Here is a 25300-nt window from a genome sequence, read left to right on the forward strand (position 1 = left end):
CTGCTTCATTTGAGCAAAATGGTTTGAGTTAATCTACAGATGTTATTTATCTACTGTATACTATTTGGGAAATGATTGTGATTGGGAGATTATCACTTTGACACTAGAGAAGCCACACCACCTGTTTGCTAGGAGTACATAAAGAAATATTTTCCTTTGAAGAAATAGCCACCAATACATTAAAAAGTATCAATGTAAGAATAATGTATCATACTTTTTTGCTGAAATGGAATATATAAAACTATTAAGGTCATATTTAAGAAAAATATCACATAATTAGGAAAGAATGACTAAAATAAATTAAAAACAATAGGAAGCTAAAAATTGGAGATAACTGTTTTTCTGTATTTTCAATATAGGAAAAATTTAATCATTTTTCCCTAAAGAAATAAAAATGTATCAAGGAAATAATATGTTAAAAATAATTCAGTTGATGCATATTTTTACATATTTAATAGAAGATGAATACTGGAAATTTAGCGATTTTGTTATGCATAATGCCATAACCATAGATCAGTGTTAAGGAGTCTGTCAATGCCTCTTCATCTTTGCATATGTTATTTTAAATGAAGATTTAGTTAAAAAAAAAAGAATAATTTCCTCTATAAATGAACAACAGTCCATGACTAACTTTAAGAACCGCCGATCTGCAAAGACCTTTATGCAGCCAATTTAATAGACTTTCAGTACTTCACTATATGAAAAATATATGTTTTCTTTTGAACACTTCTAAATATATTTAGTTTGCTCTTTATTTCTATAAACACTTAAAATTATCCATATGTATATGCAGTGCTAATACAATAATAACATTGACCCTTTGAACATTTAATTTATACTCTATCTGGAGTATATTCGTGCATATGATGTGAGGTTGGGGTTAGACACATTTTGTTTTTAATGAGAATATCCCATTGATTCAAGGCAATTTATTGAAAAGATATCTTTTATTTCTGCCTCTCGTTATTTCTATCATAAATTTTTTTTTCTAAATGTGCAGACCTGTTTTTGAATTTCTTATTGCTTCATCCCTTTGCTTATTCTTTCCCCAGTACCACACTGTCTTAAGTGTTATAAATTTATAATAATTTGTGAAATCTGGTAATGTAAATTCTTCAACTTTATTCTTCACGATGCTCTTAAGTATTCTAGATACTTTGTATCTTCATATAAATTATAGCATCACCTAATCAATTTGTACTCACAAAAAATATTTGTTAGAAATTTGATTGTTATTACATTGAACTGTAGATCAATTTGTGAAAAAATGCCTCTTAGCAATATTTAGTTTACCAATCTATAGCCATAATATATCCCTCCAGTCAGTTGGGTTTCCATAATTTTTTTCAGCCCATTTTGTTGTTCTTGTGAAAATTTACCCATCTGTATTTTTTACAATTATTTCTAAGTGTTTGATATTTCAAACACTACACTATTGTAAGTAGTATCTCCCTTAAATTTCATTTAGTTTTTATCTACCTATAAAATTATTTTTTAAATATATATGAACTTATATCCCACAAACTTGCTAATTTTACTTGTAATCTGTGACTTCTAATACATTGCTCACAACTGATTTTATTTTTATATACATACAATAATATCTGAAAATAGTAGCCATGTTTCTTCCTTCTATATACCTCCTATTTGTTTTCTTGCATTATTGTTTTTTAATAAAAACTCTGTACAAGATTAAAAAGAAATATTGATAACAAACATCCGTGTCTCCTCTCAGACCTCATAAAGCAAGCTTTCAATATTTTACTATTAAGCATAATATTTGCTATAAGATTTTTGTAGATACTCGTTATTAATTTAAGTAAGTTCCCTATTTACCTATCTTGCTAAAAGTGCTTTGATTATTGAAAATTGAATTATATTTAAAGATTTTTGCATTTATTGAGATTAACATATGATTTTTCTCCTTTGTTAACTTGGTAAATTACATTAAATTAAAGATGAATTCCTGGGACATGCTGTCACTTTGGCATCATAGATCGTTTCTAGCTTCGGTCACCCTCACATGCAGACCAACCAGCAACTTTCTATAGATGAAAAGATGCCACTGTGAAAATCCCAGAACAAGGGGTGAACTGAAGATGGAGAAGTACTGCCTGGGAAAGATAAGAGTGGTTTTGTTTTGACCACATTACCACTGCCCCCAGGCTAGCCCAGTGCCTCCCTGAAAGGGCCTCTCTCCACTCCAAGCCTACCGTTTCTCCAGAAGAAAAAAAGAGCCTAACTGGACATCCAGCTTCTCCAGCATTGTGGAACCCTTCCTGGGAAGCTCACTCCCATTTGATTTTGTGGGAATTATACTGGGGGAACCTGCAGAACTTAACCAGGGGGAATCAAATAAAAGTGAAGGGAAGTTGAGTTTATAGTAACAAGTGCTCGGCACTTGGCCTACTGTGTTTTTGCTTGCAGCAGTACCACCGAGTAGAGACCCCAGCTGGTAACTCTGGCCTTTGATAGAACCAAGTCAGTGGCCCAGTCTGGCCAGGGAGCTTAGCTGTCCGTTCTGCCTGCTTTGGATCCCCAACCAGTGGACCATATCAACCACCAGGAAATCCATTCTATGGCACCACCTGAGCAGGAAACAAACACAGTCCCTCCCAACTTCTCAGCCTAGGCCCCAGTCCCACCACTATAAGAAGGGAGGCTACAGATACCCTCCACCACAAAGCACATCTACCAACTGTGCCTGGGCAAGGAGCCAAACCACCATTTCTAACCAACTACTGAGTGCAGCCTCTGGACTCACATATCTATGGAACCTAAACAGCGACCTTGAGAAGACTTGAAGCCCAGCCTGCAGTGGTGTTCAGCCATAGAGCCCAGTCCACAACCTCATCTAACAAAGGAGCCCAGCATAAGGTCCAGCTCAATTGGTGAACACAAACAGCCTGCAGCCTTGCCCAGTGAAAAGCTGAGACAATGACCTTGGCCAATTGCACAGCCTATCCTTTGGCCCCATCCAGCCAGGAAGCCACGTACCTGGGCACAGCTAAAGGCCCCATCAAACAGAGAGTACTTGCTGTGACCTCACCTCAAAGCAGAGCAGAGTCAATGGCCTACTTAATCACAAAAATCAGTCTATGGCCCTGCATAACATCAGGGTACAGCCTGTGGCCATAACTGAACATAGAATCCAACCAGCAGCACCAAATGGTTGGGAAGCACAGCTTAAGGTCCCAATCTACCAGGAGAGATTATCCAAACACAGGATCCAATCAGACTTGCTGGTGGCTCAGGTGGTAAAAATATCGACCTGCAATGGAAGGAAGCTAGGTTCTATCCCTGGGTGGGGAAGATCCCCTGAAGAAGGAAATGAGAACCCACTCCATTATTCTTGCCTGGAAAATCCCATGGACAGAGGAACCTGATGGACTATAGTCCATGGGGTTGCAAAGAGTTGGACAAGACTTAGCAACTGAACCACCACAACCAGTATCGCATTGCCAGGAAACACAGCTGGCAACCTCACCCAACCAGATGTGATTCAACAAAATGAAAAGACAACATACAGAAAGGGAGAAAATATTTGGAAACCATTTATCTCATAAAATTATCTGATATCTGATTTGTCTCATAGAACTCAAGAGCAAAAAAAAAAATTTAATTAAAAAAATTGGCAAAAGACCCCAATAGATAATTTCTCAAAGATGTACAAATGACCAACAGATGTATGAAAAGATGCTCAAAAGCACTAATCATCAGGGAAATGCAAATCAAAACCTTGTTGTTGGTGTTCAGTCACTCAGTTGTGTCCAACTCTTTGTGACCACATGGACTACAGAACGCCAGGCTTTCCTGTCCTTCACTATCTCTTGGAGTTTGCTCAAACTCATGTCCATTGCATCAATGATGCCATCCAACCATATCTCATCTTCTGTCACCCCCTTCTCCTCCTGCCCTTAATCTTTCATAGCATCAGCATCTTTTCCAGTGTGTCGGCTCTTCCCATCAGGTGATCAGGGTGGAGCTTCAACTTCAGCTTCAATCCTTCCAACTACTATTCATGGTTGATTTCCTTTAGGATTGACTGGTTTCATCTCCTTGCTGTCCAAGGAACTCTCAAGAGTCTTCTCCAGCACCACAGTTTCAAATCATTAATTCTTTAGCTCTCAGCCTTCTTTATAGTCCAGGTCTCACATCCGTACATGACTACTGGAAAAACCATAGCTTCATCTATATGGACCTTTGTTGGCTAAGTGAGTTCTCTGCTTTTTAATACACTAAGTTTGTCATAGCTTTTCTTCCAAGGAACAAGCTTTGTTGTTCCTTGTTTAAATTAAACAATCTTTTAATTTCATGGTGACAGTCACTGTCTGCAGTGATTTTGGAACCTAAGAAAATAAACTCTGTCACTGCTTCCAGTTTTTCCCCATCTATTTGCCATGAAATGATGGGACCAGATGCCATGACCTTAGTTTTTTGGGGTTTATTGATTGATTGATTGATTGAAGGATAATTGTGTTGTTTACACAACTTTACAGAATTGTGTTGTTTTCTGACAAACCTCAACATGAATCAGCCATAGGTACACATATGTCCTCTCCCTCTTGAACCTCCGTGTCATCTCCCTCCCCTTCCCACCCATCTAGATTGATACAGAGCCCATGTTTGAGTTCCCTGAGATATACAGCAAATTCTCATTGGCTATCTATTTTACATATGGCAATGTAAGTTTCCATGTTACTCTCTCCATACATCTTGTTGAGTTTTAAGCCAGCTTTTCACTTTCCTCTTTTACACTCATCAAGAGGCTCTTTAGTTCCTCTTTGCTTTCTTCCATTAGGGTGGTGTCATCTCTGTGTCTTAGATTATTGATATTTCTCCCAGCAATCTTGATTTCAGCTTGTGATTCATCCAACCCAGCATTTTGCATGATGTATTCTGTGTAGAAGTTAGATAAGCAGGGTGACAATATACAGCCTTTGCATCCTCCTTTCTCAATTAGGAGCCAGTCCATTGTTTCATGTCTTGTTCTAACTGTCACTTCTTGACCTGTGCACAGGCTTTCTCAGGAGACAGGTAAAGTGGTATGGTATTCCCATCTCTTGAAGAATTTTCCAGTTTGTTGTGATTCAAGTCAAAAGCTTTAGCATAATCAATGAAGCAGAAGTAGATGTTTTACAGGAATGCCTTTGTTTTTTCTATCCAATGGATGTTGGCAATTTGATCTCTTGTTCCTCTGCCTTTTCTAAATCCAGCTTGTACATCTGGATGTTCTTACTTCCCATACTGTTGAAGCCTAGCTTGAAGGATTTTGAACATTACTTTGCTAGCATATGAAATAAGCACAATTGTGCAGTACTTTGAACCTTCTTTGGCACTGACCTTCTTTGGGCTTGGAATGAAAACTGACCTTTTCCAGTCCTGTGGTCACTCACTGCTGAGCTTTCCAAATTTGCTGGTGTGTTGAATGCAGAACTTTAAAAGCATCACCTTTTAGGAATTGAAATAGCTCAGCAAGAATTCCATCACCTCCACCAGCTTTGTTCATACTAATGCTTCCTAAGGCTAACTTGACTTCACACTCCAGGATGTCTGGCTCAAACCATGATGTGACATAATTTCATACCTGTTAGAGTAACTATTATATATATATAAAAAACAGACAAGATATAATGAACATTGGAGAGAATATGGAGAAAAGAGAAACCTTATGCCCTCTGGATGGGAATGTAAATTTGTTCAGCAATTCTGAAAAATAGTATGGAGGTTTATCAAAAAACTAAAAATAGAACTACCATTTGATCCAGCAATCCCACTGTTGGGTATATAGCTGAAGGAAATAAAATCACTATATTGAAGATATACCCACACCTCCCCATTCACTGTAGCACTATTTATAGTGGTCAAGATATACATAGAGATGAATAAATAGAAAAATGTGGTAGATATACATAGGCAAAGGAACATTGTTCAACCATAAACAGAAGGAAATCATGCTGTTTTTAACAACATGCAGATGAAACTTTAGGGTATTATGCTAAGCGAAATAAGACAGAGAAAGGCAAATACTGCATGATCTCACTTATATGTAGAATCCAAAAAAATATTGAACACACTGAAAGAATGATTATTGGTGGCTTCCAGGTGAAGGGAATTGGGGAAATGGGTGAATGTACATAGTTTATGGGTACAAACTTACAGTTATAATATTAATGAGTTCTGATGATCTAATGTACAGCGTGATGACTATATCAATACTGTATTGTATGTGCTGTGCTTAGTCACTCAGTCGTGTCTGACTCTGCGACCCCATGGACTGTAGCCCACCAGGCTCCTCTGTCCATGGGGATTATCCAGACAAGAATACTGGAGTGGGTTGCCATGCCCTCCTCCAGAGGATCTTCCCAACCCAGGAATCAAACCCAAGTCTCCCATAATGCACACAGATTCTTTACTGCCTGAGCCACCAAGGAAGCCCAAGAATACTGGAGTGGGTATCCCTTCTGGTATCCCTTCTCCAGAGGATCTTCCTGACCCAGGAGTCCAACCAGGGTCTCCTACGTTACAAGCAGATCCTTTACCAGCTGAGTTACCAGGGAATATAATTGCTATATAATACATATTGTATTGAAAGTTGAAAGAGAGTAAATTTTCATAGTTCTAATCACATTACACACACACACACACAATCAATAACTATTATAATCATTTCATGATTATAAGTATATCAAATTCATAAGTATATAAAATTCCACACTGTATACCTTCAGTTTGCATAATATTATATGTTAACCACATTTCAGTAGAGCTGGGGAAAAGTTACATAAAACTGTCTCCAACATTTCACAGCACATATGTGGTGGAGCCAGCTCTTGAAAGAAAATTGTAGTTAGCTTAATCCCTGGGATGCACTAGGCATAGTATAATGTAAACATAGATGTCAGGAAGGGGGAGAAAAAAAGTGAAAGAATGGAAAATAAATGGTTAAAATTAGTTTAACATTTTAAAAGAAAAAGATGCAAAATACTCACAAATTATAAGCAAGATTTCACAGCCTAACTAAAGCATATGCACATAAACAATGACTAAGTTTACTCTACTTGCTCCTTTTTTTAACTTATCATTTATACTCCTATAAAATTCATGATCTATTAGCTGTTTATTTATATTAATGCCTTGCTAGTTCATATTTATTCAAACTGAGGTTACCCATTGAAGAAAAATATTACTGTGTAGAAAGATTCAACAAGTTTATATTTCAGATACATCCTGGATGCTTTTAATTTTATACTTCTTGTTTTCAAATCCTTTTTCCATTTCAAATCCATTGCACTAAACAAAAGGCATGTTTATTTTATGGTTGAGGATTCTGACTTATTTAACACTATTTAGAATTTGCCCTATTTAAAATAGTTACCCATAAATCATACCCCCCAATAAAAAAAGATTTTGTGAACTTTAGTTAAAATTATATCAGAGACTTTTGTACTGGGCAGTAAATTGTTTCAAAAAATTATAGGTATGTATACAATTTATTTTTTATAATTGTCAAAACCTCAGGATTTTAGAATTATGTCTTTTGAAAATAGGAAGACTTGTGAATATATCTGTCAAGATGATAACTACCTAATGACTTTGCTTTAGTATATATGCAGTTGAAAATCAAAATAAGTCTCATATCTTAGGAAAAGAGCAGCAGGGTTAAGTTTTCCCCGCACTTTCAGTCTCTGTTACAACAAATTAACAAATTCACCAGCTGACTTTATAGGTGTTTAGAAGATGTTAAATGAGTTTTCTGTACATTTTTTCCAGTACAATTCATTTGGAAGAAAATTAAAAACTAGTGTTTGTTTTGCCCTTCAAAAATCATTCAGAAAAACCATTTTACAGTTTGTTGCACTGCCTTACCGATTCTAATACTATCCGTCCCAGACAAACCAGGGTTGGAATCTGGTCACAACACTTAACTATCCCTGAGAGCCTGAGTAATTTCACATAACTATTTTTATGGTGTGTTCTCATCTGTAAAAGGGGATTAATACCTCCCCAGGCAAAGTTAGTGTGGAGAGTAAGTAAGATCAAGTGCTCCTGACACTGCCCAGTTCCTAGCAGGTGCCCTTGCACCCTCAGAGGGAGTTAGGCAATATTGTGAGTAGCTTAAATTTCAATCTGGCATCATGCTGCCTAGGTTTATAGACCTACTTCTACATTTCCTGGCTCAGTGACCTTGGGCAAGCAACAAATTCCCTCAACCTGAATTTTCTCATGTTTAAAATAAGGGTAATAATACTGCATGCCTTGTGGGTGGATGTTGTGATGTTTAATCAAAATAATGTATGTAAAGCATTATTAAATTAAACAAGGAGGCCAATAGAGTGAGGTGTTTCTAACACCTTTTCATCCAAAATAAGCAAATCCTAAGGCTGTAAATACCTCTAGATTAAGGATAAAAACCTAAGGACAACTAATCACAAAGAACCAATTAATGCTTTCCAAATAATGCAACCACTTAAGCAATAGCCAATCAAATCATTTCTTTGCTCCCCACTCTTGTTTATAAAAGTCTTTTCCCCAGTTCCTATTCTTGGAGTGCTCCTAACCATTTTGGTTTGAAATTGCCTCATTCAAATGGATTTTTTGCTCAAATTAAAAAAAGTATTAAAAGAAACAAAGATGAAAAAAATTTCTATTTGTTATCTACTATTGAATGATTTTTATGTATCTTATTACCTTCAGTTCAGTTCAGTTCAGTCGCTCAGCCGTGTCTGACTCTTTGCAACCCCATGAATCGCAGCACGCCAGGCCTCACTGTCCATCACCAACTCCCGGAGTCTACCCAAACCTATGCCCATCGAGTCGGTGATGCCATCCAGCCATCTCATCCTCTGTTATCCCCTTCTCCTCCTGCCCCCAACCCCTCCCAGCATCAGGGTGTTTTCCAATGAGTCAACTCTTCGCAAGAGGTGGCCAAAGTATTGGAGTTTCAGCTTCAGCATCAGTCCTTCCAATGAACACCCAGGACTGATCACCTTTAGGATGGGCTGGTTGGATCTCCTTGCAGTCCAAGGGACTCTCAAGAGTCTTCTCCAATATCACAGTTCAAAAGCATCAATTCTTTGGCACTCAGCTTTCTTCACAGTCCAACTCTCACACCCATACATGACCACTGGAAAAACCATAGCCTTAACTAAACGGACCTTTGTTGGCAAAGTAATGTCTCTGCTTTTTAATATGCTATCTAGGTTGGTCATAACTTATTACCTAAAATAACTTATTACCTTAGGTAATTAGTTAAAGCAATTGAAATAATTCTGAGAGTTTGGGCTTGTTCTAAAGAAATTGAATGCCCAAGAAAAGGTGGAAAGGTGGAGTATTGTTTTTTGTGATTGGTCAACTCCTGGAAAGTGTAATTGATTAAAAAAAATTCATATATATAATATAAATATAATTTAAATAGCATATTACAAGAGATTGTATATATGAGAGTGTAAGTGCCAGTCATGTGCCAAGTCACTTCAGTTGTGTCTGACTTTAGCGACCTCATGGACTGTAGCCCACCAGGCTCCTCTGTCCATGAGATTCTCCAGGCAAGAATACTGAGGTGTTGCCATGTCCTTCTCTAGGGGATCTTCCCAAACCAGGGATTGAACTCGTCTTTAGTCTCATGCATTGGCAGGTGGGTTCTTTACCACTAGCACCACCTGGGAAGTCCAAGAGTGTAAGTACACACCAGTAATTACATATAGATAGATATCTACAGGCAAGTGGTCAGTTTATATTCAAATAGAATATCAGATTACCTAATACAGTGAAATAGGGAGGATCTCCTCTAAATTTTTCAATTGTGTAACAAACTAAGAAACAAAATTAACCAAGACAAACTATTCTCAAAAATATTGACAAAGATTCAAAATAATGTGTTATTTTAGGTATTGCTATATATGTACTGCCAAAAGAAATTCAGGGAAGTACATATTATCCAGAGCTAATTCCTTCAGAAAACCAAAATCATTTATTTTAAAACACCAGAGTGAATAAGATGAGCTTAAAACATACCCAGTTGATATTATAGATTGTTATGATACCTTCATGATCAAAGATTATCAAGATGGTGAAGTGGAAGAATGTGTGCTCATCTCCTGCAAGAACTCCAAAATTACAACTCACTGCTGCACAACCATCAATAGGAGAATGTCAGATCCCAGCAAAAAAAGATGCCCCAAGTCCAAGGGCAAAGGAGAAACCCCAGAAAAACAGTAGGAATGGCAAAATTGTGTTTAGAATCAAACCCCACACCCACAAGAGATGCTTAGAGGGCTCAAACAAAACCTTAGTGCACCAGGACCCAGAGACCCCACGGAGACTGAGCCAGAGCTGCCTTTCAGCCTTTGAGTGTCTCCTGCTGAGGTATGGGTCAGCAGTGGTCTGCCGCAGGGGCAGGGGCTCTGGGTGCAGCAGACCTGGGTCACACAGCTTGTGCTATAAGCCATCTTGGAGGAAGTCATCATTAACCCCACCATAGAGCCGCCAAGCAGATGACCCACAGACTGCAGAACAATTATACCAAATACATTCTCACACTGTTAAGTAAGTTCTAGGACCCACAACTGATTTCCCAACCTGGGAATCTGGCAAATGGACTGAGAAGCCCCAGGGAATTTGACTTGCAGGGAGGGCAATGGGATTCGATTACAGAAAATCCACAGGACTGGGGAAACAGACACTTGGATGGCACAAACAAAACCTTGTGCACACCAGAACCAAGGAGAAAGGGGCAATGATCCCACAAGAGACTGATCCCTACCTGCCGGTGAGTGTCCAGGAGTCTCCGGCAGAGGCGTGGATCAGTGATGGCCTGCTGCAAGGTCAGGGGCACTGAGTGCAGCAGTGTGTGCCTGATACCATTTGAAGGAGGTCGCCATTATCTTCATTATCTCAACCGTTGTTTGGTCTCAGGTCAAACAAAAGGGAGGGAACACAGCCCCGCCCATCAGTAGAAAATTGGATTAAAGATTTACTGAGCATGGCCCTGAACAAGACCTGGTTTTCCCCCACAGTCAGTCTCTCCCATCAGGAAGCTTTCATAGCTTTTTATACTTATCCATCAAAGAGCAGACAGAATGAAAACCACAATCACAGAAAACTCATCAAACTGATCACATGGGCCACAGCCTTGTCTAACTTAATGAAACTATGAGCCATGCCATGTAGGCCTACCCAAGACAAAGGGTCATGGTGAACAATTCTGACATAACATAGTTCACTGGAGAAGGGAATGGCAAACCACTTCAGTATTCTTGCCTTGAGAACCCCATGAACAGTATGAAAAAGCAAAAAGATAGGACATTGAAAGATGAACTCCCCCAGTAGTGCCTAATATACTACTGGAGAAGAGTGGAGAAATAACTCCAGAAAGAATGAAGAGATGGGACCAAAGCAAAAACAATGCCCAATTGTAGATATGACTGGTGATGGAAGTAAAATCAGATGCTGTAAAGAGCAATATTCATAGGAACCAGGAATGTTAGGTCCATGAATGAATCAAGGTAAATTGGAAGTGGTCAAACAGGAGATGGCAAGAGTGAACATTGACATTTTAGGAATCACTGAACTAAAATGGATTGGAATGGGCGAATTTAATTCAGGTGATCATTATATCTACTACTGTGGGCAAGAATCCCTTAGAAGAAATGGAGTAGCCCTCATAGTCAACAAAAGAGTGTGAAATGCAGTACCTGGGTGCAATCTCAAAAACGATAGAATCATCTCTGTTTGTTTCCAAGGCAAACCATTCAATATCACAATAATCCAAGTCTATGGCCCAAAAAGTAATGCTAAAGAAGCTAGTTAAATGATTCATGAAGATCTACAAGAACTTCTAGAACTAACACCCCCCCAAAAGGTGTCCTTTTCATCATAGGAGACTGGAATGCAAAAGTAGGAAGTCAAGAGATACCTGGAGTAACAGTCAAATTTGACCTTGGAGCACAAAATGAAGCAGGGCAAAGGCTAACAGAGGTTTGCCAAGAGTATGCACTGGTGATAGAAAACACCCTCTTCCAACAACACAAGAGAAGATGCTACACATGGACATCACCAGATGGTCAATACTGAACTCAGATTGATTATATTCTTTGTAGCCAAAGATGGAGAAGCTCTATACAGTCAGCAAAAACAAGACCAGGAGTGACTCGCTCAGATCATGAAATCCTTATTGCAAAATGCAGACTTAAATTGAAGAAAGTAGGGAAAACCACTAGACCATTCAGGTATGACCTAAATCAAATCTCTTATGATTATACAGTAGAAGTGATAAATAGATTCAAGGGATTAGATCTGATAGACAGAGTGCCTGAGGAACTATGGATGGAAGTTTGTGACATTGTTCAGGAGGCAGTGATCAAGACCATCCCCCCAAAAAAAGAATGCAAAAAAGCACAATGTTTGTCTGAGGAGGCCTTACAAAAGCCTAGAAAAGAAGAGAAGGGAAAGGCAAAGGAGAAAAGGAAAGATATACCCATTTGAATGCAGAGTTCCAAAGAATAGCAAGGAGAGATAAGAAAGCCTTCTTCAGTGATAATTGTAAAGAAATAAAGGAAAACAATAGAATGGGAAAGACTAGAGAGCTTTGGGAATGGGAAAGCCTAGAGATCTTTGGGAATGGGAAAGCCTATCTTCAGAAAAATTTGAGATACCAGGGAGTATTTCATGCAAAAATATATTTCATGCAAATGTATTTTGTGCAAAAAAAGGACAGAAATGATATGGACCTAACAGAAACAGATGAGGTGGTGAGAATACACAGAACTATACCAAAAAAAAAAAAAAACAAAAAAATCTTCATGACCCAGATAACCAGGATGGTGTGATCACTCACCTAGAGCCAGACATCCTGGAATGAGAAGTCAAGTGGGCTTTAGGGAGAGACACTATGAACAAAGCTAGTGGAAGTGATGGAACTCCAGTTGAGTTATTTTAAATCCTAAAAAATGATGCTGTGAAAGTACTGCACTCAAAAGCCTGAAAGCCCAAAAGTGAAGTTGCTCAGTCGTGTCCGACTCTTTGCAACCCCATGGACTGTAGCCTACCAGACTCCTCTGTCCATGGGATTTTCCAGGCAAGAATACTGGAGTGGGTTGCCAAATATGCCAGCAAATGTGGAAAACTCAGCAGTGGCCACAGGACTTTAAAGGTCAGTTTTCATTCCAATCCAAAGAAAGACAATGACAAAGAATGTTCAAACTACTGCACAATTGCACTCATCTCACACTCTAGCAAAGTAATGATCAAAATTCTCCAAGCCAGGCTTCAACAGAGGGGTGAACTGGGAACTTACAGATGTTCAGCTGGATTTAAAAATGATTGAGGGAGCCAGAGATCAAATTGTCAACATCTGTCGGATCATCAAAAAAGCAAGAGAATTCCAGGAAAATATCTACTTTTGCTTTATTGACTACACCAAAACCTTTGACTGTTTGGATCACAACAAATTGTGGAAAATTCTTAAAGAGATGGGAATACCAGCCTGCCTGACCTGCCTCTTGAGAAATCTGTATGCAGGTCAAGAAACAACAGTTAGAACCAGATATGGAACCAGGGACTGGTTCCAAATTGGGAAAGCATGTGTCGATGCTATATATTGTCACCCAGCTTATTTAACTTATACGCAGAGTATATCATGCGAAATGCTGGATTGGATGGAGCACAAACTGGAATCAATATTGCTGGGAGAAATGTAAATAACCTCAACTGAACTGAACTGATGATAGCTTCAATTGCGTGTGTGTGCATGTTAGTCGCTCTGTCGCGTCTGACTCTCTCACCCCATGGACTGTAGACCACCAGTCTCCTCTGTTCATGGGGTTCTCCAGGCAAGAATTCTGGAGTGGATTGTCACTTCCTTCTCCAGGGGATTTTCTTGACCCAGGGATCGAACCTGGGTCTCCTGCATTGCAGGCAGATTCTTTACTGTTTGAGCTTTAGGGAAGTCCTTGTGACACCTTCACTTACCTTCCCACTCAGTTGCTGTTGTTGTTTAGTTGCTAAGTCATGTACAACTCTTTTGCAACCCCACGGACTGTGGCCCACCAGGATCCTCTGTCCATGGGATTTCCCAGGCAAGAATAGTGGAGTGGGTGGCCATTTTCTTTCCAGGGAATCTTCCCATCCCAGGGATTGAATCCATGTCTCTTACACTGGCAGGTGGATTCTTTACCACTGAACCACCAGGGATCTGCTGTATAGTATATGCCTAATGGATATTTGCTTGGTCAATGAGTTATTTTAGCAAACTTGTTCCATGTTAGGTATAATATTTGTACTTTTAAATTGGAAACCAGTATGATCCCAATATTTTGGTATAATTTGATTTCCTCTAGGTAAAATATACATGAAATTTAAACATTAACTTCTTCAGTGCACACTGGCAATTTCTGCTATGAAACTAACACTCTTGCCCTCAAACAAGAACTTTCTTATTCAACACTGAGACTCATTTGTATTTTGGCTTATAAATATATGGGTGTTCTGTTTTCCATCCTCAATGTCAGACTTTTTGATTTACTACTTCAAATATTCTCTTTCAAGAATATCCACAACAAAATACAAAGCATTAGCATACCTATAACTGTGGTTTTTTTTAGAGTAGGATATGTAGAAAAGCGTTATATTTCCTAGGTTTTTGAATTATTGAAAATGTATTCCCCTTATCCTGAGAATTCCACAATACAAACATACATTTCTGTATTTATTGATGAAAAATATATATCTTATGAATAATTAATTTATACAGAATAAATATCCAGTACCTTTGACAACAGAACAACCTATACCTCCATCTTAGCATCTTAAACAAAGTGTCTTCCTTATCTTCTTCGAGTTGTCAAACTTCAAAAGTCTTTTTTTGTGGGCAGTTGTGGGGCTACATCAGATGCAGTCCAACTTCTGTCTGAGGTTATGCTGCTATTCCTCGATGAATACTTCACACTTCACACTGAGAGAGAAAATGTAAGTTCAGCATTGACAGTGACTCCTCTGTTATCAACTTACCAACATAGTAGTTAAGAGTCTGGTTTCTAAAGTGATACTGCCTAGTTCAGGTTCTGCTTTACCTAGTATTTGGCAGGTTGCCTAATCTCCATGTGTCCCAGTTTTCTTGTCCATAAAATGATGATAATACTAATTACTAGCTATATTTATTTAGGATCTTTTATGCACCAATAAATGCTCTCATCCCTTGGGATGCAGCAGTCAGTTAAAGAGATATGCTAAATTGTATTCTGTTTACTAAAATGTAGTCCCCTTTCCAGTGCTGTTGAATTCACACATGGCCATCTGACATCCTTTACCTAAAAGAATAAAAGTGGAAGTGACATGTGTCTCTTTTGAAGCTTTAATCTCCAGTGAGCTACTTATTATACTTGCTGTTCCAACCCTTTATGATTATAGTAGCACATTTGGAAAGGAAATCTCTGGATTTCTGAGTATAGAACCTCCTACAGATTCATAGTGTAATATTTCAAGAGGAAAAAATAGACTTCATTGTTTTCATTCATTGAAATCTATGGTTGTTTGTTACTGCAGCATAATCTAGACTATTCTGACTTTAAAACAAAGATACCTGTACTCGAGAAGTACTCATTATAGTAAAAGCAGGAAAATAAAACATAATGAATAAGTAAGGCACCTAATATAATAGAAGGTAATAAACACTATGGAATTTTAAGACATAGATTGGTAAGAAGCCAAGGATTAATTCATATTTAAAGAGAAAAGAAAGCAAGGATGCAGGTTATAGAACTAATTAGGAAGGTCAACTAATTAATGATCTCTGAGTACTTATAAAACTTTCTTATGTATAGTAAGCACTCAAAAACTTACTTATTTTTACATTATGTGGATCTAATATAATAGATTTGTTGACTATAGTACTAACTTTTGATCTTTTCATCCCATAACTTTTTAAAAATTAAGACAAAGCCTCACTTGATAGTTCAGAAGTTAGGTTTACATTGCCAAGTTTCTGAACCTTACTTATTTACTTCAGCACATACAAATCTTATTAATAGTAGTTCTTAAGGCATCAGTGTTACCTTATCTGTGCTATGGTAATAATTATTTTCAATACCATGGAGAATATCCAGGTGCAGCATGCTTGATAATTCACACTATACATTTATCTGCTTGGCAGGAACAGCCTGTAAGGAAATAGCATGTTAATGTTGCTATAATGTACCTTTCTTCGACCTGCTGTCAGGGTCAATACTGCATGTGAAAGCAAAAACAGTGAAAGAGAAAGAAACAGTTGCCTAAGTTAGGTTTGCTTTTCTTCATTATACCCAAGCTTGAATCAGAGGGGTTTTATAACCAATATGGAATCATCTTCAGGGTAATATTTTAAAGGTAAATGCATTTCTGTGTATTAAAGGAGTAATATCCATTAAAATAATAGAGGTTAAAAAGTCACTTTTAGATATTTAAAATAGAATTTTTAATTAAAAAATTAAGATTTAAAACTAAAGTTCTATTTTCCTCACTTTACCAATCGTCTTTGTGAAGCTGTTAAACCATTCTACTTCTCCAAATCAAAATGTAAGAAACATTTCTTTTCTATCAAAAACACTAAAAAGTCTTTGATTCAGAGACAGAAAAGATCTCCAAAGACAAGAATAAAATTTTAAACTTGTATTTCTAAGAACTTATAACTTTGGTGTTATTTATTGACAGGGCATAGTTATGAAAGGAATAGCAAAAGATAAAAATGTGTATTTGTTCATTATAAATAAAACACCTCCCCTTAAGTAATGCATAAAATATCAAATCAATATTTATAGTTTTTCTGTGTGGAAAATACATTATTCCTAACCAGTATTCTTTTCACTGTGTGATGGAAAACACCATCTTGGCCCATAGTTTGCTTTTCTAAAGGTAAATTAGACTATCAGTTTAAAAAAAAACACAACAGACCATTTCAATTTTCCTAACTTTCTAGAAACCTCTTTCCATGTAAATTTAATCAATTAAAAAAAAGATAAAATTAATCAAGTGCCTAATCACTTTAGCCAAGCAAGCGATCATTTTAACCTATTAACAAACATGATTCTATTAATAGATCAGCTTGACTGATGGCTCAGGTGGTAAAAAATCTTCTCGCAATGCAGGATGACCAGGTTCCATCCCTCAGCTGGGAGGATCCCCTGGAGAAGGGAATGGCTACCCACTCCAGTATTCTTCCCTGGAGAATTCTATGGACAGAGGAACCTGGTGGGCTACAGTCCATGAGATCGCAAAAAGTCCAACACAACTGAGGGACTACCACTTTCACTCTAATACTAGTCAGCCAAATAGGATTTTTGTAAATGAAATATGTTGACATAATATTGTTACCATTCATTCTGGAATACTTACTTAAATCTGTATTATAAACTTAAAAACAAAATTGAGTTGCTAGTTCATTCCATTACTTCATTCATTCCAAATATTTATTGCATCTGGAAAACTTACCAGGCACTACTATAAAAGGAAATAATAAAGAAGACAAAAAAGGTCCCTGATTTTGAGGAGATTTCATTCTAGAGATGAGGGGATAGAAAATAAACAAGTTACCAAATAAATAATCAAATTATTCCATATAGAAATGAGGGCAATAAATAAAATAAACTAGGATGATATTGTAAACAATTAGTTTGGTGGAAGCAGACTGAGAGATAAGAAAAGTACTCAGAAACCAGTGTGATAAGAGAACATTTGAGTGCAAATCTAAATAACAAAAACAACAAAGGCTTCTAAATGGTGGGTTTAGCATTCCAAGTATAAGAATAATCTAAAAACTCTAGGTAGAATGAACTTGGTTCACTTGAAGAATAGAAAGGACAGTAAGACTAGAATATGGTAAAGTAGGACAGTGATAGGAGATGAGGTCAGAAAAAAAGAAAGACCAGATCATGAAGCCTTAGAGGAAATGATCAGCTATGAAGGGAAGCCATCATAAATTTTTGTTCATTTGCTTGTCTTGTTTTACTTTATCTTGAATGCAGAGAATGGCACATTATAAATAAATATAAATACACATATATAGTTTTTATAGTTATTTTGATTACTGTTGAGAGTTAGTTAGAAACAAGTCAAAAACATATTTTAAAAAGGGGTGAGGGAGAGAATAGTCTGGAATGTACCAAACAAGATAGGGTGGAGGATGGGAGGATAGTTTTAGGATGTGTTTCTGGACAGAGCCATAGAATTTGATGATAGATTGGAGACTGAACTCATGAGAAAAAGGGAAGACGCCAAGAACACTACAGTAGGTTGAATCTTGGCAACTGAATAGAAGACGATGCTTTTAAAAGAAGTAAAACAGCTTAAAAAACTAAGATAGTAAGTAACTAGTAAGAGTTGAGGACTCCTCTTAACTTTAGAGATTTGGCTCTTTAAAAATGTAGTCACATAGTCACCACTTTAAAGATATAACTCATTTACAACAGTACTCATAGCAATGAGTACTATTTGACTCCCATTTATGAATTAGGAGTTTGAAACACATGATACAAGTATTTCGTTAAAGTAGTTTGTATTAAGTCATACAGCGAGAATGAATACAAAGAGAGTTAAACTATACAGTTAACCCTTGAACAACACAGGGGTTTGAGGCACCAACTTCTGCTCATTGGAAAAACAGTATATGACTACAATTGGTTCTCTGTATCCAGGGTTACACATTCTTGTTTGCAACCAACCAGGGGTCGTGGAGTACCTTTCAGTTCAGTTCAGTTGCTCAGCCGTGTCCGACTCCTTGCAACCCCGTGAACTGCAGCACGCCAGGCCTCACTGGCCCTCACCGTCTCCCAGAGCCTACCTAAACTCATGTCCATTGAGTCAGTGATGCCGTCCAACCATCACATCCTCTGTCGTCCCCTTCTCCTCCCGCCCTCAATCTTTCCCGGCATCAGGGTCTTTCCAGATGAGTCAGCTCTTCCCATCAGGTGGCCAAAGTATTGGAGTTTCAGCTTCAGCATCAGTCCTTCCAATGAACACCCAGGACTGATCTCCTTTAGGATGGACTGGTTGGATCTCCTTGCAGTCCAAGGGACTCTCAAGAGTCTTCTCCAACACCACAGTTCAAAAGCATCAATTTTTTGGCACTCAGCTTTCTTCACAGTCCAACTCTGACATCCATACATGACCACTGGAAAAACCATAGCTTTGACTAGATGGACCTTTGTCGGCAAAGTAATGTCTCTGCTTTATAATATGCAGTCTAGGTTGGTCATAAGTTTCCTTCCAAGGAGTAAGTGTCTTTTATTTTCATGGCTGCAGTCACCATCTGCAGTGATTTTGGAGCCCAAAAAATAAAGTCAGTCACTGTTTCCCCATCTATTTCCCATGAAGTGATAGGACTGGATGCCATGATCTTAGTTTTCAGAATGTTGAGCTTTAAGCCAACTTTTTCACTCTCCTCTTTTGCCTTCATCAAGAGGCTTTTTAGTGCTTCTCTTTCTGCCATAAGGGTGGTGTCATCTGCATGTCTGAGGTTATTGATATTTCTCCTGGCAATCTTGATTCCAGCTTGTGCTTCTTCCAGCCCAGCATTTCTCATGATGTATTCTGCATATAAGTTAAATAAGCAGGGTGAGAATATACAGCCTTGATGTACTTCTTTTCCTATTTGGAACCAGTCTGTTGTTCCATGTATAGTACCATAGTATGTATTTATATCTGAGTGTAAGTGGACCCATGAAGTTCAATCCCATGTTTTTCTAGGGTCAAATAATTCATGCCCTTAACTCATACCAGAATACACACATATGTCTGCCAAAAGACTTATACTAGACTATCCATAGCAGAAATATTATATAATAAATGAAAGTTGGAAACTATTCAAGTATCTATTAATAGATGTATGGATAAATGAATAGTGGTATATTTACACAATGGAACACTACACAGCAACGGTGTTGAATGGACTAGATAAATCTCACAAACAGTATTGACTAAAATAATCCACTCCAAAAGAGAATATATTATGTCTCTTTATTTACGAAGTATGGAAACAGACAAAATCTCTGAGAGTATTATGACTGAAAAAGGGTAAATTAATGGACTTTAAGGTGTTGGTAATATTGTACTTCTTGACCTGAGTGCTCATTACATGAATGTATTCAGTATGAAAACTCTTTAAACTGTGTCAGTTCAGTTCAGCTCAGTAGCTCAATCATGTCCAAGTCTTTGTAACCACATGGACTTCCTTTTAAATGTATTATGTATTTATTTTTTAACAATTATATAAGTGCTTATTTACCTCTGAAAAAATCAGAGCAGTGCTTCTTTAAGACATTATAATCTAGTTTATTAATATCCTCCCATTCTAATATCTTCCAAAAGTTGGAAAGCATTTCCCACTATCACAATTATAGAATAGAACCTTTTTAAGTTACAGACAGAGAGGTACATAAGCACATAGAGAACTAATGGCTTCAGTCTCACACTTCAGCTGAGTCAAGAATAAACACAGGAATACAAAATCTAACTGATCTAGGTCTTATAGCATTATCCTTCTTCCCGATGGCCACAAAATGCTGAATAAATGTGAGCTCACAAATAGATGAAGAGAAAAACAAACATAAAAGGCCAATTAGTTTCTCTGTTGTTTCTCATCCAGCTGGGAATTTATATCCATTATTTAATAGGTCATCAAATGGCCATGCTATAAAATTTTCAAAAACTGATGCAACCAAATGAGAATATGTTAATCAGTTCAGTTCAGTCACTCAGTCATGTCCAACTCTTTGGGACCCCATGGTCTGCAGCACTCCAGGCTTCCCTGTCTATCACCAAGTCCTGGAGCTTATCAAACTCATGTCCATAGAGTTGGTGATGCCATCCAACCATCTCATCCTCTGTCATCCCCTTCTCCTGCCTTCAATCTTTCCCAGCATCAGAGTTTTATGTTTATTTCTTGTATGTAGAGTGTGTTAAAATAAAAGGTTGAAATAAAGTAAAATAAATTTAATTTCAAAACTATTTAAAATACAAAGGGCCCCAAGACTAAGCCCCATCACTCTACAATTCAAAGATGTAACATAGGCTAAAAAGGTGCAGCCTATAAAATTAAAGGAATGCTAAAGAGGGTTTTCTTCAAGAGATGGGAATACCAGACCACCTGACCTGCCTCCTGAGATATCTGTATGCATGTCAAGAAGCAACAGTTAGAACTGGACATAGAACAACAGACTGGTTCCAAATTGGGAAAGGTGTATGTCAAGGCTGTATATCATCACCCTGCTTATTTAACTTATATGCAGAGTACATCATGAGAAATGCTGAACTGGATGAAGCACAGGCTGGAATCAAGACAGCCGAGAGAAACAGCAATAACCTCAGATATGCAGATGACACCACCCTTATGGCAGAAAGCAAAGAAGAACTAAAGAGCCTCTTAATGAAAGTGAAAGAGGAGAGTGAAAAGCCTACCTTAAAACTCAACATTCAGAAAACTAAGATCATGGCATCTGGTCCCATCACTTCACGGCAAATAGATGGTGAAACACTGGAAACAGTGACAGACTTTATTTTCAGGGCTCCAAAATCACTGCAGATGGTGACTGCAGCCGTGAAATTAAAGGACGCTTGCTCATTGGAAGAAAAACTATGACCAAACTAGACAGCATATTAAAAAGCAGAGACATTACTTTGCTGATAAATGTCCATAGAGTCAAAGCTGTGGCTTTTCCAGTAGTCATGTATGGATGAGAGAGTTGAACCATAAAGAAGGCTGAGCACCAAAGAATTGATGCTTTTGAACTGTGGTGTTGTAGAATAATCTTGAGAGACCCTTGGACTGCAAGAAGATCAAACCAGTCAATCCTAAAGGAAATCAATCCTAAATATTCATTGGAAAGACTATTGCTAAAGTTGAAGCTCCAAAACTTTGGTCACCCGATGGGAAGAACTGACTCAGTGGAAAAGACCCTGATGCTGGGAAAGATTGAAGGCAGGAGGAGAAGGGGACAACAGAGGATGAAATGGTTTGATGACATCCCAGTTGCAATGGACACGAGTTTGAGCAAACTCTGGGTGTTGGTGATGGACAGGGAAGCCTGACAGTCTGCAGTCCATGGGGTTGCAGAGAATCAGACATGACTGAGCGACTGAACTGAGCTGAAAGAGGGTTTAGGATTGAGTGATCAATAATGGTAACTGATGTCAAAAGATCACAGAATATGAGAGCAGAAAGTGTTCATGACTTAATATTTAGCTCCTAAGTTTCTTCCCTTTGCTAAATCTAACATATAAAGTCAGTGTTTTTTATTCTGACATATTTTTAATCTGTGTATCATTCCACTATATCTTATTTATGATCTGAGTAGAAGAATAGAAAATAAATCTTAACTCCGTGTTTGGAATTAAATTGTTTAATAATTATTATAAGATTTAAACTACAATACCAATGTAATCATTCCCCTGGTACCAATGAAGACTGCCTAAAAATCAGAATTATATAAAATAATGCCTTGGAATGTAAACATCATTTATTAATAATCATTCCTTCATAAGATATATAATTTCAATTTTTGAGTGTGAGAGAACCGGAAGTAGGGGACTCAACTATGCAATGCCTTAATTCCTTACCCAAAGAGCCTGTGAGAAAATATATATATTTGAGGGCTTTCACTTGTTTCATTTTCTGAATTTTATTTTAAATTATTTTTGTTGTGGTATAATTGACAAATGAAATTGCAGGATACAATGTTATATACAAAGTATACAATGTGATAATTTCATAAATGTAATATTGTGAAAAACTTTCCCCTACTGAGTTACTACAACCATCCATTTTTGATTATGGTATAAGATGGAGGTTCTGTTTCATTCTTTCACACGTGACTGTCCAGTTCTCTCAAAATCATTTATTGGAGATGCTATCTGGTTTCCATTATATATTCCTGACTCCTTTGTCACAAATTAATTGACCATATATTCATGGCTTTACTTATGATGCTTTATTTGATTCCATTGGTTTATGTGCTTTTTATGTCGATACCATATGGTTTTGATTACTATTACTTTGTAATATAGCTTGAAATTCAGAGTGTGATGTCTCCAGCTTTCTTCTCTCTCAGGTTCCTTTGGCAATTCAGTCTCTTGTTATTCCATACAATTCTTACAGTTCTGTGTTTTTATTTCTGGGAAAAGTGCCATTGGAATTTGGTAGAAATTGTATTGAACGTGGAGATTGCTTCCTGTCATATGGACATTTAATAATATGAATTCTTCTAATACTTGAACACAGAATATCTATTTATTTGTTTCTTCTTCAGTTTCCTTCATCAATGTCTTATAGGTTCACCTCCTTTGTTGACTTTATTCATAAGTGTTATGTTTTTTTGATGCTATTATAAATGGACATCATCTTTATTTCCCCTTCTGACAGCTTACTCTTGGTTGCTTTAAGCTGCTAAATTTGGAGGGTAATTTATCATGTGACATTTGCTAACTAATACATGAGAAGTATTTTTTAACTTAGAAAATAAAAATATGAAGGAAATTTATATCATAGAGAAGAGGTTTATAAATTTTAATCATAAATCAATTATAATGACAAGAATTGAGATTAATATCTTTTATGATGCCTAAAATATATGTGACACTGTTGAATTCTTTTGGCAGATTGTCTTTGCATAAATTCACAACTTACTATTAATTTATACATAAGAAAATTAACCAATAAAAATCCAAAAATTTAACTTGATAAGCAAAATTACTATAGTTATTTTTAATTTCCTCTTTTCTAGTGGTAGTAGTGTGTTTATAAAGCAGTCACATCTCTAGAAAATATGCATATGGAACTGTAAAATGATTGGGTATATGTGTTAACGATGTGTTTTTGGAATGATAAGGTCAGGTGATGATGCACAGCATAAATACTACAAAGTTACAAATCACACATACATAGAGACACACACACACACATATATATATATATCTCTACACAGCAGCAGCAGCATACACAGACATAGTAGGCCGTGTTTCTTAAGCTGAATATCCCAGATTTAGATGATTCTGCCAGACAGCTGAAGATGGATTGTTATATTTAACTGACCTATAGATAAAGTGAATTAACTTGGATTAGTAGGATTAAAAAGGAACAGTCTATCCTTTATACAGTGGCATTTCCTGATCTTCTGAAGGAAAGTGCTTTAGCCCTTTGGCACTAAATTCAATTTCCTATCTTGAAATGGAAAGACCACTTCTGAGGACACATATCCACTCCTCACTTGAAATCTAGACACTTTGCAGTTTTCAAAATCCCTGGAAAATAGTATCATATCTCTGAAAAACTCTAAGTTCCTTTAGTGGGAGATTTAAAGCAGTGAGTCACTTAAAATGGTGGTTTAATTTTTACTTTGTTCAGCATGTTTATATAGTTATATATATTAACTGCATAAAAATAAATACTTGAATCTAAAATCGATTACAATTATTTATTTATTTTTAAGTTTTGTAAGTGATAGTCGCTCAGTCCTGTCCGACTCTTTGCAACCCCATGGACTGTAGCTCACCAGGCTGCTCTGCCATTGGAGGTCTCCAGGCAAGAATACCAGAGTGGGTTGCCATTACATTATGTAATATTATGTACATTTCTCCAATTTAAAATATGAGCATATGTGTTCAAATTAAATTGTTTTTAAAATTTTTTTCTAAGGAACAAATGAATTGCAGACACAAAAGCTTTCTCTATTAAAGCTAAAAAATAGCCTTTTCCACCTCCATTTTTAAGCCAAAGAAAATAAACACATCTTCTGATAGAAACTGAAGCAGATACAAATCACTTACGTGACATGCAGAAGATATGTGACAACCAGAAATCATCAGTAAAAGGGCAATCTCTTTTCAGTTTCATCTTTTCATACTTAGAAAGACATCTTTTTTCTCAAGAAGATCAGCTTAAAAATATAATAGATTTTTAATGGCTAGGCAAGCTCATCCTTCCTAGGAAAGATTCATTTTGCTGAATCAGATAGAGCTCTTTATAGCAGGTAATAGAATTTGGCTCTGGATATCAGGTCACAACAAGGAATTTTCTCGATGGATTTTAAAGAATATATTGGATAAAACCCACTAGGTCCGGTTTGGAAAACAGGGAGGCATCAGAACAATTCTGAAGGATGAAATGGTTGGAAACGAGAGAGTGAGACTACCATCTTTAGCAGAAGCAATCTGTTCTGGACACTGCTGCTGCAGGTCATTAGCATGGTGGAAACTGTAACAAGTGAATTCTGACCATCAGCATTCCAAGTCCTGAGTTGGGGAATATGATTGGCAGAACTTAAATGACATGCCAATA

This window comes from Cervus elaphus, chromosome 9, assembly GCF_910594005.1.
Source record: "Cervus elaphus chromosome 9, mCerEla1.1, whole genome shotgun sequence".
Taxonomy (NCBI): domain Eukaryota; kingdom Metazoa; phylum Chordata; class Mammalia; order Artiodactyla; family Cervidae; genus Cervus; species Cervus elaphus.